This window comes from Oncorhynchus masou, chromosome 8 (genome assembly GCF_036934945.1).
Source record: "Oncorhynchus masou masou isolate Uvic2021 chromosome 8, UVic_Omas_1.1, whole genome shotgun sequence".
NCBI lineage: Eukaryota > Metazoa > Chordata > Actinopteri > Salmoniformes > Salmonidae > Oncorhynchus > Oncorhynchus masou.
The window spans coordinates 27,006,882-27,019,506 of NC_088219.1; the positions used below are offsets into that span (position 1 = coordinate 27,006,882).

At 42.5% G+C, this 12,625-nt stretch overlaps 1 protein-coding gene and 1 long non-coding RNA gene across 4 annotated transcripts in view; one reads left to right on the top strand and one right to left on the bottom strand.

Annotated features, from left to right (window-relative positions):
- Window positions 1–12,625, bottom strand: part of LOC135544454 (regulator of G-protein signaling 3-like) — a 208,560-nt gene that overhangs the window by 87,917 nt on the left and 108,018 nt on the right.
- The window catches only part of LOC135544455 (uncharacterized), a 57,492-nt gene that overhangs the window by 14,325 nt on the left and 30,542 nt on the right, over window positions 1–12,625 (top strand). The window contains exons 4-6 of one of the 3 annotated variants that reach the window (XR_010456337.1): window positions 6,928–7,022; window positions 7,275–7,343; window positions 7,473–7,792. The exons of the other annotated variants lie outside the window; for them this stretch is intronic. This is a non-coding gene — a long non-coding RNA (uncharacterized LOC135544455). Of the gene's footprint in view, window positions 1–6,927; window positions 7,023–7,274; window positions 7,344–7,472; window positions 7,793–12,625 lie in introns of those variants that run through there. 3 annotated transcript variants of the gene reach the window in all.

Genomic DNA, 12,625 nt, shown 5'->3' on the forward strand with positions numbered 1-12,625 from the left:
ATATATCAGAGGAGAAATACTGTTACTGCCATCATGGCAAACGCAGCATTGATTGAGGAATTCTCTCCCTCTCGCGCTCTCTGTTTTTCAGCTTTTCTCTGTTTTTTTGTCTCTTTCTTTCTCCTTCTTTCCTTCCAAATTATTTTTATCTCACCCAATTCAGCTTACAGTGCAACTGGCAACGGCTACTGTCAAGCTCCACCAGGTCTTTGTTAAAGTATTTAATGGTCCGATGCAGCGTTTTTTATCTCAATATCTGGGTAACAATGAAGTACATTAGTGTGATTGTTTTCAATTCATCTTTTCGCTTGAGTTCCAAATATCTCCAACGGTCGCCCCCAGCGTGAGCTAATTTAGGAGCGTGGTGTCAGAATGCATTCACTGTTCCAAAATGTGATTGTTACACAAATCACACCGGTTTGAGCGTACACTGTAGAATAATCACGCCTGTGTATTAGCACTTGTCAAAGGGTTAAAATGGTCCAAAATAAACAAAAATAGCTTCTTAGCTGAATGCAATTTCTCAAGCAAGACATGATGTCACCAGAAGGTCCAACATTCCCACCCAGCCAAACAAGCTCTGGCACTAAAACTGTATTATCAGAACTGTTACCATTTCACAGTATTATTCCAACCTCATAGTGTGGAAATACAGTGCATTTGGAAAGTATTCAGACCCTTTCACTTTTTCTATATTTTGCTACGTTACTGCCTTATTCTAAAATGGACTAAATTGTTGTTCCCCCTCGTAAATATATACAAAATACCCCAGAATGACAAAGAACACCAGGTTTTTAGAAAAGTTAGCAAATGTATTAGCAAATGTATATTAAAAAAAATGTAAATATGATATGTACATAAGTATTCAGACCCTTAACTCAGTACTTTGTTGAAGCACCTTTGGCAGAGAAAACAGCCTTAAATATTCTTGGGTATGATGCTACAAGCTTGGCACACCTGTATTTGGGTAGTTTCCCCCATACTTCTCTGCATATCCTCTCGAGCTCTATCAGGTTGGATGGGGAGAGCGTCGCTGCAAAACTATTTTTAAGGTCTCTCCAGAGATGTTAGATCGAGTTCACATCGGGGCTCTGGCTGTGCCACTCAAGGATATTTGGAGGCTTGTCCTGAGGCTACTCCTGCGTTGTCTTGGCTGTGTGCATAGCGTCATTGTCCTGTTGAAAGGTGAACCTTCACCCCAGGCTGAGGTACTGACCGCTCTGGATCAGGTTTTCATCAAGGATCTCTCTATACTTTGCTTCATTCATCTTTCCCTCGATCCTGACTAGTCTCCCAGTCCCTGCCACTGAAAAACATCCCCACAGTACGATGCTGCCACCACCATGCTTCAGATGTGACACTTGGCATTCAGACCAAAGACTTCAATCTTGGATACATCAGACCAGAGAATCTTGTTTCTCATTGTTTGAGAGTCTTTTAGGTGCCTTTTGGCAAACTCCAAGCGGGCTGTCAGGTGCCTTTTACTAAGGAGTGTCTTCCGTCTGGCCACTCTACCGCAAAAGGCCTTATTGGTGGAGTGCTGCAGAGAAGGTTGTCCTTCTGGCAGGTTCTCACATATCCACAGAGGAACTCCGGACCTCTGTCAGAGTGACAATCGGGTTCTTTGTCACCTCCTTGACTAATGCCTTTCTCCCTCGATTGCTCAGTTGGCCAGACGGGCAGCTCTAGGAAGAGTCTTGGGGGATCCAAACTTCTTCCATTTAAGAATGATGGAGGCCACTGTGTTCTAGGGGACCTTCAATGCAGCAGAGATATTTTGGTACCCTACCCCAGATCTGTTTCTCGACACAATCCTGTGTCACAACTCTCCTGTGAGGATCCAAAGGATCAGGTTTCAGTGGGTCCGCTCTACAGCCCTCTCCAACAGAGGGTGAGAGGGATGGAGTTGGACAGTTTTATGACGGTTACCTTGCAGAAACTACCTTGCAGAAATACCTTGCAGAAACTCTGCCTTAGGGCTCTGTAGGATTGAGGGGGGAGAACCCTTTTGTTACAAGGAGACAAAAACTACGACATCCAAAAGTGGAGAATGACCCAATATTCCTAACACAAATAAGGTGGTAAATTGTTGGTTATGGCTTGAAACACAATCATGTCGAATTCATTACTAATTTGTGATGTAACTAAGGACAGTAGAACAACATAACTGTATTTCTGAATGTGTATATTTCCCAGTTATCAGATTTACATCGAAATGTTGTAGAACTTATATGATTAAATATGAAACTAATTGTGAGAAGATGAAATGTGATCATAGCTTTCTAAAAGAGAAAATGTTTTTCATGTAAAGTTTATTCGGTCAGTAACCATGCCCACGTGAGCAGAGACATTATGCCAAACGTAATGGAACCGCCCTTTTTCCAGGACCCGTGACGAAATTCAAATCAGACCAGAAAAACGTGGAGCGGTGGCTGCACGTTGAAATGGTAAGAATTTAAATCTCTAGAGACCAGTAGGCGGAGATTTTACCTGAATGTCACAAATTAGTTAGACAATAGAGACCAGCATATGGATGGTAAGCCGGACATGTAAAATGGTTAGACTCTACATTAGACCAGCGTGACCAACAGCGTGAGCTGAAAGGTATGAAATGGTTAGAAACTCTGAAACTCAAAGAAGAAGACTACACAGGAACATTCCATCTGTAGCTGTTTAAGTACGTTAGTCTAGTAAACTCGACGAGAACCACCAGGTGGTACTTTGAAAAATCCATTCTAACGAACACTTCCTCTGGAAGATCCATTCTAACAGACCCTCCGAGACAGAAAAGCGACAGCTACAAAGACATTGTGGCTTCTGGGGACACAATCAGAGACTTCTGATGAACTACTCTCCACAGACTGATCGAGTGATTTCAACAAAGCGAGACGACAAAGACATACAACCGTAAATATGTACTTTGCATTTCTAATTCCGAATGAGCGGTTGCTGGGGTGCTAAATATCCATATTTACGATGAGCGTATTATTCAACTGTATTTCTGATAGATGAAGTCCTTTGTCTCTCCTTCTCCCGCTCTTTCTTACGTGCCCCTGCCTTTTCAAACCATCATATCAGGTTAGTCCACTAGGGACTTTTCATTGCATTACGTAGGAATCAATGTGTAATCTATCCTGTTTGTGTGTTTATATTTTTCTGCGTGATTATTTAGTTAGTTAGTAAATAAATAATTAAGCCAATTTGTATATTGCGACATTCAGAATGAGACTGATGATGTAAGACATATTTATATCTTTAGAGTTTAGTTGGAAGATAGTAACTTGTTAAATAAACTTTACCTGTGGTGCTACAAGATTACTAATGAGTTAATTGATACATGATTAATTTAATCATCGTAATAATTCAACTTAGTTAATTGATTTGATAAAATAACAGTCAAACACATTAATGATAGTCACAACAAGACACCTGTCTTGATGCTCTACGGACAATTCCTCATGGCTTGGTTTTTGCTCTGACAACTGTGGGACCTTATACTGACAGGTGTGTGCCTTTCCAAATCATGTCCAATATATTTTGATTGTAATAACACTTTTTTGGTTAGTACATTATTCCATGTGTTATTTCATAGTTTTGATGCCTTCACTATTATTCTACAATGTAGAAAATAGCAAAAATAAAGAAAAACCCTTGAATGAGTGTGTCCAAACTTTTGACTGGTACTGTACATTTGCAAAAATGTCTAAAAACCTGTTTTCACTTTGTCATTATGGGGTATTGTTTGTAGATTGATGAGGGGGAAAACGTATTTCATCCATTTTAGAATAAGGCTGTAATGTAACAAAATGTGGAAAAGGTCGAGGGGTCTGAATAATTTTCGAATGCACTGTACATAGGCCTATACGACACATGAAAATCGCATTTTTGACTACACTGCTGCTCTCTCTGAACCACCCATACCGGATCCGGGATAATTGTCATCAGCAACGCTGAATAGCATAGCGCCACAGTCAAATAATATTACTAGAAAATATTCATATTCATGAAATCACAAGTGCAATATTGCAAAACACAGCGTAGCCTTTTGTTAATCCACCTGTCGTCTCAGATTTTGAAATGATGATGCTTTACAGCGAAAGCAATACAAGCAATTGTGTAAGTTTATCGATCGCTTGATTAAACAATAAGTACACTTAGTTCACGCTCATTCTTCAAAATAAAAGCCTGAAACTATGTCTGAAGACTGTTGACACCTTGAGGAAGCGATAGGAAAAGGAATCTGGTTGATATCCCTTTAAATGGAGCAATGGGAGGCTATGGAACATGGAGTTTTCAAAATAGAAGCCACTTCCTGGTTTGATTTTTCTCAGGGTTTCGCCTGCAATATCAGTTCTGTTATACTCACAGACAATATTTAGGCAGTTTTGGAAACTTTAGAGTGTTTTCTATCCTAATCTGTCAATTATATGCATATTCTAGCATCTGGTCCTGAGAAATAGGCCGTTTACTTTGGGAACGTTATTTTTCCAAACATAAAAATAGTGCCCCCTAGCTTCAAGAGGTTTTAAGCACTATTTAAAGAAAATCCTCCAAAGTCAACATCTCAGAGCATTTTTGGCTCATTTGGAGCAGCATACAAAACGGCATACAAAACATTTTCCACCAGCAAGTCAAGCTGAGAGGGGTTGTGTATATATCAGGGCGGCCGTGAAATCATAAGCTAATTTGGGGCTATTAGTGTTGAGCTAGTAATGAAATGAAAGTTGTGTTTATTGTGTTTATTGTGTTTATCACATTGTGAGCCGTTGAGTCAGGTTCTGTCAGAGGGGGAGATTTTACCACAGAGGTCATCCAAAACCCTGATTGGTAATTGTATGGTAAAAGTGGCGAAACACTCACGGTTCAGATTTGACAACTGCAAGAGAGAAGCCTCGTCATCCCATGTCAACCTTCTGTCTACGAGTCATACGGAGAATGTACTTTTTGGCGCAGCCCAATTACCCAGAGGTTGCTTTGAACCCTTTGACCTCTAAATGTAACAACACAAGGGACTGAACACACATACAACCACGTGCATACTCACACATAATGCATGGTCTGACCTACCTGAAAACTTCTCTTTTATAACATACATGTAAAAGTATCTTAACAGGCCAAAGAGGAATAGACCACAACAGCCATATTAAGACATTAAGCCATATAAAGTCATATTTAGGCTTTCTTTTAATTACAAAAGCTTTATTATGATGAAATATCTATTCATTACCCTTAGTGTCTCAAATCAAAACTGCACTAGTTTACCGCAAATTAAACCAATACATTATCGTGATTAAAATGAACTAATATTGTCATGATTAAATATGTATTAATAAATGACCCTTGTGCTGCACTCAAGTAATGGAATGGCTATACTAAAAAGATTCAAACATAAGCATTGAGCAATGTTCAGACTAATCAATGATTTGACCTAATCACCATACAAAAAATGTATATTACTACAAGATTGATGATTGGTCCAATTGGCCAAGGTCTTCTGATTATTTCTGGTCTCTTACTGTAATTATTGGATGATTATTTACACTGTGTGCAGGGGCAGGACAGTGTGTTGTCTTTTTTCTAAACTCAGTCATCCATTTGTGACTTATCCCACGAATTAGCATGGGATCTGGGTATCCAATGGTGGAAACCATGGAAAACACAGCACAGCATCCCTCCCAATAGTGCTCTGGCTCTCTGCCAGGGAACACCGTCGAATCCGCCAATTATAAGGCTACAGGTCAAAGGTTAGGAACGCTAGAATGCCTGGGGCACAGAGGACACACACACATACAGTATATTGGACAGATATAGCACTTATGAGAGAAACGAATGATTCATCAGTAATCGTGGAAGAAAAGATTGTCCAATAGCACAATATATATTTAATAGAAGAGGATATGACAGTTTCTTACTGATAGGGGACCCCTGTCTGTCGTATAGCGCTCTATTTAGACCACTGTTTCCAGACCATGCTCGTATTGACTGTCTAGCCACGCCATGGACTGTCTAATTGGGCTGTGTGCTGTCACTACCTGGGTACTAATGTGACTATCATAAACTAATCTCTGCTGTCTGATGAGTCTAATGGGTGCAATCACGTACACACACACACACACACACACACACACACACACACACACACAGCCAAAAGTGTGACCACGGTGAACTGATATCCCCTATGGGATAAGTCCCAACACATGTCCCCTCTGCTCTGTCTGTTGTGGACTATGTCTGTATCACTTCACAGAGGTGGACTCAGACTGTGTCACTGATTTCATCCTCAACACGCCACATCATGTCACACTGCCATCATTACTCTGTATCACTCACACATGGCACCCTATTCCCTATTTAGTGCACTAGTTTTGACAGGGACCATTGGTCCCCGGTCAAAAGTCATGCACTATATAGGGAATAGGGTGCCATTTGGGATGCAGATTCATATGGTATTCCACTCATATGGTATTAACCCCCTTCTCTGGACCTACTCCTATACAACATCACATAGATATGACTGACTGTTTCAACTCCATCCCTCAACCCCTCACACATCTTTCTCCTCTGGTTAGAGAATCATCACACACCGAACCTGTAAGACATGTCCTATGTCTCAATCCTCTCTAGGTGGTAAATGGGTCAGTCCAGAAAAACAGCTGCTGCTCCCGGGAAACAAGCACATGCACGCACATGCACACACATACATGCATGGACACAAACACGCACACACACACACAGACACAAGCACACACACACACACAGACACACACACACACACACACACACACACACACCACACACACACACACACACACACACACACACACACACACACACACACACACACACACACACACACACACACACACACACACACACACACACACACACACACAGAGTCAAATGTCATTTAAATGTGTTCTGTCTCAGTTGGGTGTGGTACCTGATGATGATCCTGGAGGCAGACAGAAGACTAAGATGGTGTCGGACTCCAAGTGCCCCATCTTCATGGAAACCTTTTACTTGTGAGCCCAAATATTTTCGTAATTTCCGTATACTATCTCAAGTACTGGCCACAACACTAACATTTTCAACAACATATTTCCATCCATCTGTGAATCTGCATTTGTCTGTGTGTGTGTGTGACTTTTTTGTTGTTGTTGTTGTTGTTATCACTCATGCCTCAGGTGCTTTCAATTGATATTAATTGCCATTATACTGTATTAGTTTGCGATAGGCCCCTAGGAATTGACGGATGGTGTTTTTGTTGTTTTCAGTGTCATCACTGAGGAGCAGCATCATAAAAGGCTATTGTTCACCATGTGGAACTGTGACCAAATCTCAAGGTATGAGTCAATGGCATGGTGATAATGATGATGATGATGATGATGATAATAAAATATTTATACAGAAAATCTAAAAGATGCTTAAAAAAAGGACATGTCGTTCTTGGGCTGGACAATGGTCTTCAACAGAGGCTGCTGCGTCCAGATCACATCCAACTCCGGGGAAGCCGGCGCCCGCTAGATTTCACTAGGGCACCTTGGAGTCAGAGATCCACTCAAAACTACAAATCAAATGTTATTTCTCTCCAAGGTGTACTATCCCAATAATTGATGTGTCGTGAGTTCTTGTACAACAAGCCTCTGTGATGGCCAAGCCTGTGTCATCTAGCTAAAGTTGCAGATAAAAACAAAAGCTAGCTAGCTAGCCATTAGCTTATTTTGACCAAACGAACGGACTTACTAGTCATATGACTCCATTGAATTGATATATATATAAATAATCAATACTAAGCTTAATAATCAATACTAAGCTTTTTTACAAAAACAACAAATACATATAAATTTACAGGAGCTCTCTGCCTAGGCAACCTCATGGCGCCATGGCAAGAATGGAACAGAACGATGAAGATAACGATAATAGTGATTCATTTGAGTTATTTAAAGGGTTTTAGATTTTTGATGATGAATGTTGAAGGAATGCATATCCCTCTGCTTCTACTTATCAGCATTATCACACACACACACACACACACACACACGCACGCACACACACACACACACACACACACACACACACACACACACACACACACACACACACACACACACACACACAGTGAGAGGATGTAAGGATAGGCAACAGGATAGAAACAAAACCAGGGACAAACAGAGAAAAGCGTATTCCCCGATTGATTGATTGAGAGGGATAAAAGAGTGCAAGCTCATCCCTCTCTTTCATGTTGCTGGGAGAATAAAGCCCTAATGGATGGCAGGTGTGGAGGCCATACACATAATGAAGCTGGAAAGCAATAGGACATAGTGTCTGTCTGTCTGTTCAAACCTTCCACTCAGGAGAAATAAGGATAGAGATTATGAAAGCTTACTAAAACAATGGATCATACAGGTACTGTTGGATGGATTATTATGATAAAGGGTTGTTCAAGATACAGGTTTCCTTTTCTCAGGTAGGATCAGGTTCCCTTTATTATTTTGGTTAGGTCAGGGTGTGACATGGGTGATGTATGTGTTTTTTACTGTCTAGGGGTTTTGTATGTTTATGGGGTTGTTTACTATCTAGGTGTTTTGTATGTCTATGGTTGCCTAGATTGGTTCTCAATCAGAGGCAGCTGTTTATCGTTGTCTCTGATTGGGAACCATATTTAGGCAGCCATATTCTTTGGGTAATTTGTGGGTTATTGTCAATGTCTAGTTGCCTGTGTTTGCACATTTATATTAAAGCTTCACGGTCGTTTTGTTATTATGTATAGTTTGTTTAGTGTCCGTCTTTATTAAAAGTAACATGTATTCATATCACGCTGCGCCTTGGTCTCCTCCATTCAACGAACATGACAGAATAACCTACCAAACCAGGACCAAGCAGCGTGAAAGGGGGGAACAGTGCTCGGTGGAGAGATGGACCTGGGACGAAATACTGGACGGTAAAGGATTCTGGATGTGGGAGGAGATACTGGCAGGAGAGGATCGCCTACCATGGAGGCAGATGGAGTTAGCACGGGAGGAACGGCGACGATATAAGGGTACACGGCTAGCACGGAAGCCCGAGAGGCAGCCCCAATATGTTTTGGGTGGAGGCACACGAGGAGAATGGCTGAGTCAGGTAGGAGACCTGAGCCAACTCCTCGTGCTTACCATGGGGAGCGTGTAACTGGTCAGGCACTGTGTTATGCAGAGATGCGCACGGTGTCTCCAGTGTGCATTTCTAGCCCGGTGCGCTATATTCCAGCTCCTCGCATTGGTCGGGCTAGAATGAGCATCCAGCCAAGAATGAAGGTGCCGGCTCAGCACTCCTGGTCTCCAGTGTACCTCCTTGGACCAGGATATCCTGCGCCGGCTCTGCGTACTGTGAGTCTGCACAGCCTGGTGCGTCCTGTGCCAGCGCCCTGCACTTGCAGGGCGAGTATAAACATCCAGTCAGGTTGTGTCAGCTCTATACTCTAGACCTCCAGTACGCCTCCACAGCCCAGTATGTCCTGTGCCTGCTCCCCACACTCGCCCTGAGGTGCGTGTCCCCAGCCCAGTACCACCAGTGCCAACACTACGCACTGGGCTTCCTGTGCGTCTCTAGAGCCCTGTACGCCCTGTTCCTCCTCCCCGCACTCGCCCTGAGGTGCGTGTCCCCAGCCCGGTACCCCCAGTGCCGGCATCACACGCCAGGCCTATAGTGCGCCTCGGCAGTCCAGTACGCCCTGTTCCTCCTCCCCGCACTCGCCATGATCTGGCGAGTATAAACATCCAGGCCTACAGTGCAACTCGCCAGTCCAGAGCGTTCGGCGACAGTACCCAGTCCAGAGCGTCCGGCGACAGTACCCAGTCCAGAGCGTCCGGCGACAGTCTACAGACCGGAACCTACCACGACGGATCACAGTCCGGAATCTACCACGACAAGTCACAGTCCGCATCCGCCAGAGTCTCTCTCCAGTCCGCATCCGCCAGAGTCTCTCTCCAGTCCGCATCCGCCAGAGTCTCCCTCCAGTCCGCATCCGCCAGAGTCTCCCTCCAGTCCGCATCCGCCAGAGTCTCCCTCCAGTCCGCATCCGCCAGAGTCTCCCTCCAGTCCGCATCCGTCAGAGTCTCCCTCGAGTCCGCATCCGCCAGAGTCTCCATCCAGTCCGCATCTGCCAGAGTCTCCATCCAGTCCGCATCTGCCAGAGTCTCCATCCAGTCCGCATCTGCCAGAGTCTCCATCCAGTCCGCATCTGCCAGAGTCTCCATCCAGTCCGCATCCGCCAGAGTCTCCCTCCAGTCCGCATCCGCCAGAGTCTCCATCCAGTCCGCATCTGCCAGAGTCTCCCTCCAGTCCAGAGGCGCCACTCACGTCCTCTAGTCCGTGGTCGGCGGTGATGGTTCCCGCTCCAGAGACATTAAGTAAATCTGGCACTGCAGGATTTGAGTCCTGGCGGCGTAGTGTGTTACTGATGGTAGACTTTGTTACTTTGGTCCCAGCTCTCTGCAGGTCATTCACTAGGCCCCCCCATGTGGTTCTGGGATTTTTGCTCACCGTTCTTGTGATTATTTTGACCCCACGGTGTGAGATCTTGCGTGGAGCACCAGATCGAGGGAGATTATCAGTGGTCTTGTATGTCTTCCATTTCCTAATAATTGCTCCCACAGTTGATTTCTTCAAACCAAGCTGCTTACCTATTGCAGATTCAGTCTTCCCAGCCTGGTGCAGGTCTACAATTTTGTTTCTGGTGTCCTTTGACAGCTCTTTGGTCTTGGCCATAGTGGAGTTTGGAGTGTGACTGTTTGAGGTTGTGGACAGGTGTCTTTTATACTGATAACACGTTCAAACAGGTGCCATTAATACAGGTAACGAGTGGAGGACAGAGGAGCCTCTTAAAGAAGAAGGTCTGTGAAGGTTACAGGTCTGTGAGAGCCAGAAATCTTGCTTGTTTGTAAGTGACCAAATACTTATTTTCCACCATAATTTGCATTAAAAAATCCGACAATGTGATTTTCTGGATTTTTTTTCTCATTTTGTCTGTCATAGTTGATGTGTACCTATGATGAGAATTACAGGCCTTTCTCATCTTTTTAAGTGGGCGAACTTGCACAATTGGTGGCTGACTAAACTTTTTTGCCCCACTGTATATGTGAATATGTGAAAAAAATGTACATTCGCTACATAAAACAAGATATTGTATTTACATAACATGAATATAAAGTATACAAATATAACTGAATAGAATGACTGAATAAATTCCAACCACGAGCTAACATGGAAGATTGTTAGCCAAAGCAAATTGACTTGCAGAAATAGCTATCTATCTGACCATGTAAACAGAGTATTGGCAAACTATGCATACATGAAGTGTTTACACAAGCATATTACCTCATAAAAAACTATCTTAACACTCAAAAGAGTGAGCTAGATATCTTCTGTTCAAAATGAAGCTAAATTTCAACCAAAGCGGGAGCGAGCATTCAATGTAATGCCGATACTGATTTATTGGCTTAATTAGCCTAGCACGTTAGTAGACTTTAGACGCCCTTCATTCTTTAAAAAAAAAAAGTGCATCTGGAAATTGATGAGGTGTTATTGAATAACTCCATTGGCGCAAATACACTTCCTTGTGTGAAAAATACTAAATGAGGTGTTATTGCATAACACTAAAAGTGTTAATTATCTAACACTGACAAAGTGTAGCAGTGTTCGCACTCATCACACTGTTAATTAAACACTTGAAAGTGTGGACGCATATACACACTGGCACACTGTTGATTCAACACTGAAGAATTGTCTGTGTAGTCATCACAATCTCACAAAATCTATTGCTTAAAACAGATCAATATATTGGGTTTATTAAAATACAATATCGATGTAAGTGATTCTTTTTCACACGCTGAAGCTCTGTCAGATTGACCATCAGGTTCTTGTTCACATCCCTGACTAAAGCCCTTCTCCCCCGATCGCTCAGTTTAACAGCTTTAGGAAGAGTCTTGTTGGTTCCATACGTCTTCAATTTAAGAATGATTGAGGCCACTGTGTTCTTGGGGACCTTCAATGCTGCAGAAATGTTTTGGTACCCTTCTCCAGATCTGTGCCTCGACACAATCCTGTCTTGGTTTTTGCTCTGACATGCACTGTTAACTGTGGGACCTTACATAGACAGGAGTTTGCCTTTCTAAAACAAGTTGTAGAAACATCTCAAGGATGATCAATGGAAACTGGATGCACCTGAGCTCAATTTCGAGTCTCATAGCAAAGGGTCTGAATACTTGAAATAAGGTATTTCAGTTTTTAAATTTTTAATACATTTTCAAAAATAAGTAAAAACCTGTTCTCACATTGTCATTAGGGTATTGTGTGTAGATTGATTTGTATTTTGTTTTAAATAGGCTGTAACGTTTCAAAGTGTGGAAAGAGGGAAAGGGTCTGAATTCTTTCCGAATGCACTGTACATGGTAACTAAAGGTAAAGTATATAGATACAACAGGAGAGAATATCAACACAAGAGGATGACTTGAAGGTATTTATTTAGTAATTCGTTGGGAATAAATGATAAATTACCATGTATGTTCTTTGGTGTTTCCTATGTATTTACCTAGTAAATCATTTGTAATTAACGGGCTGTAAAATTAAGTGTTACCCATAACGGTGC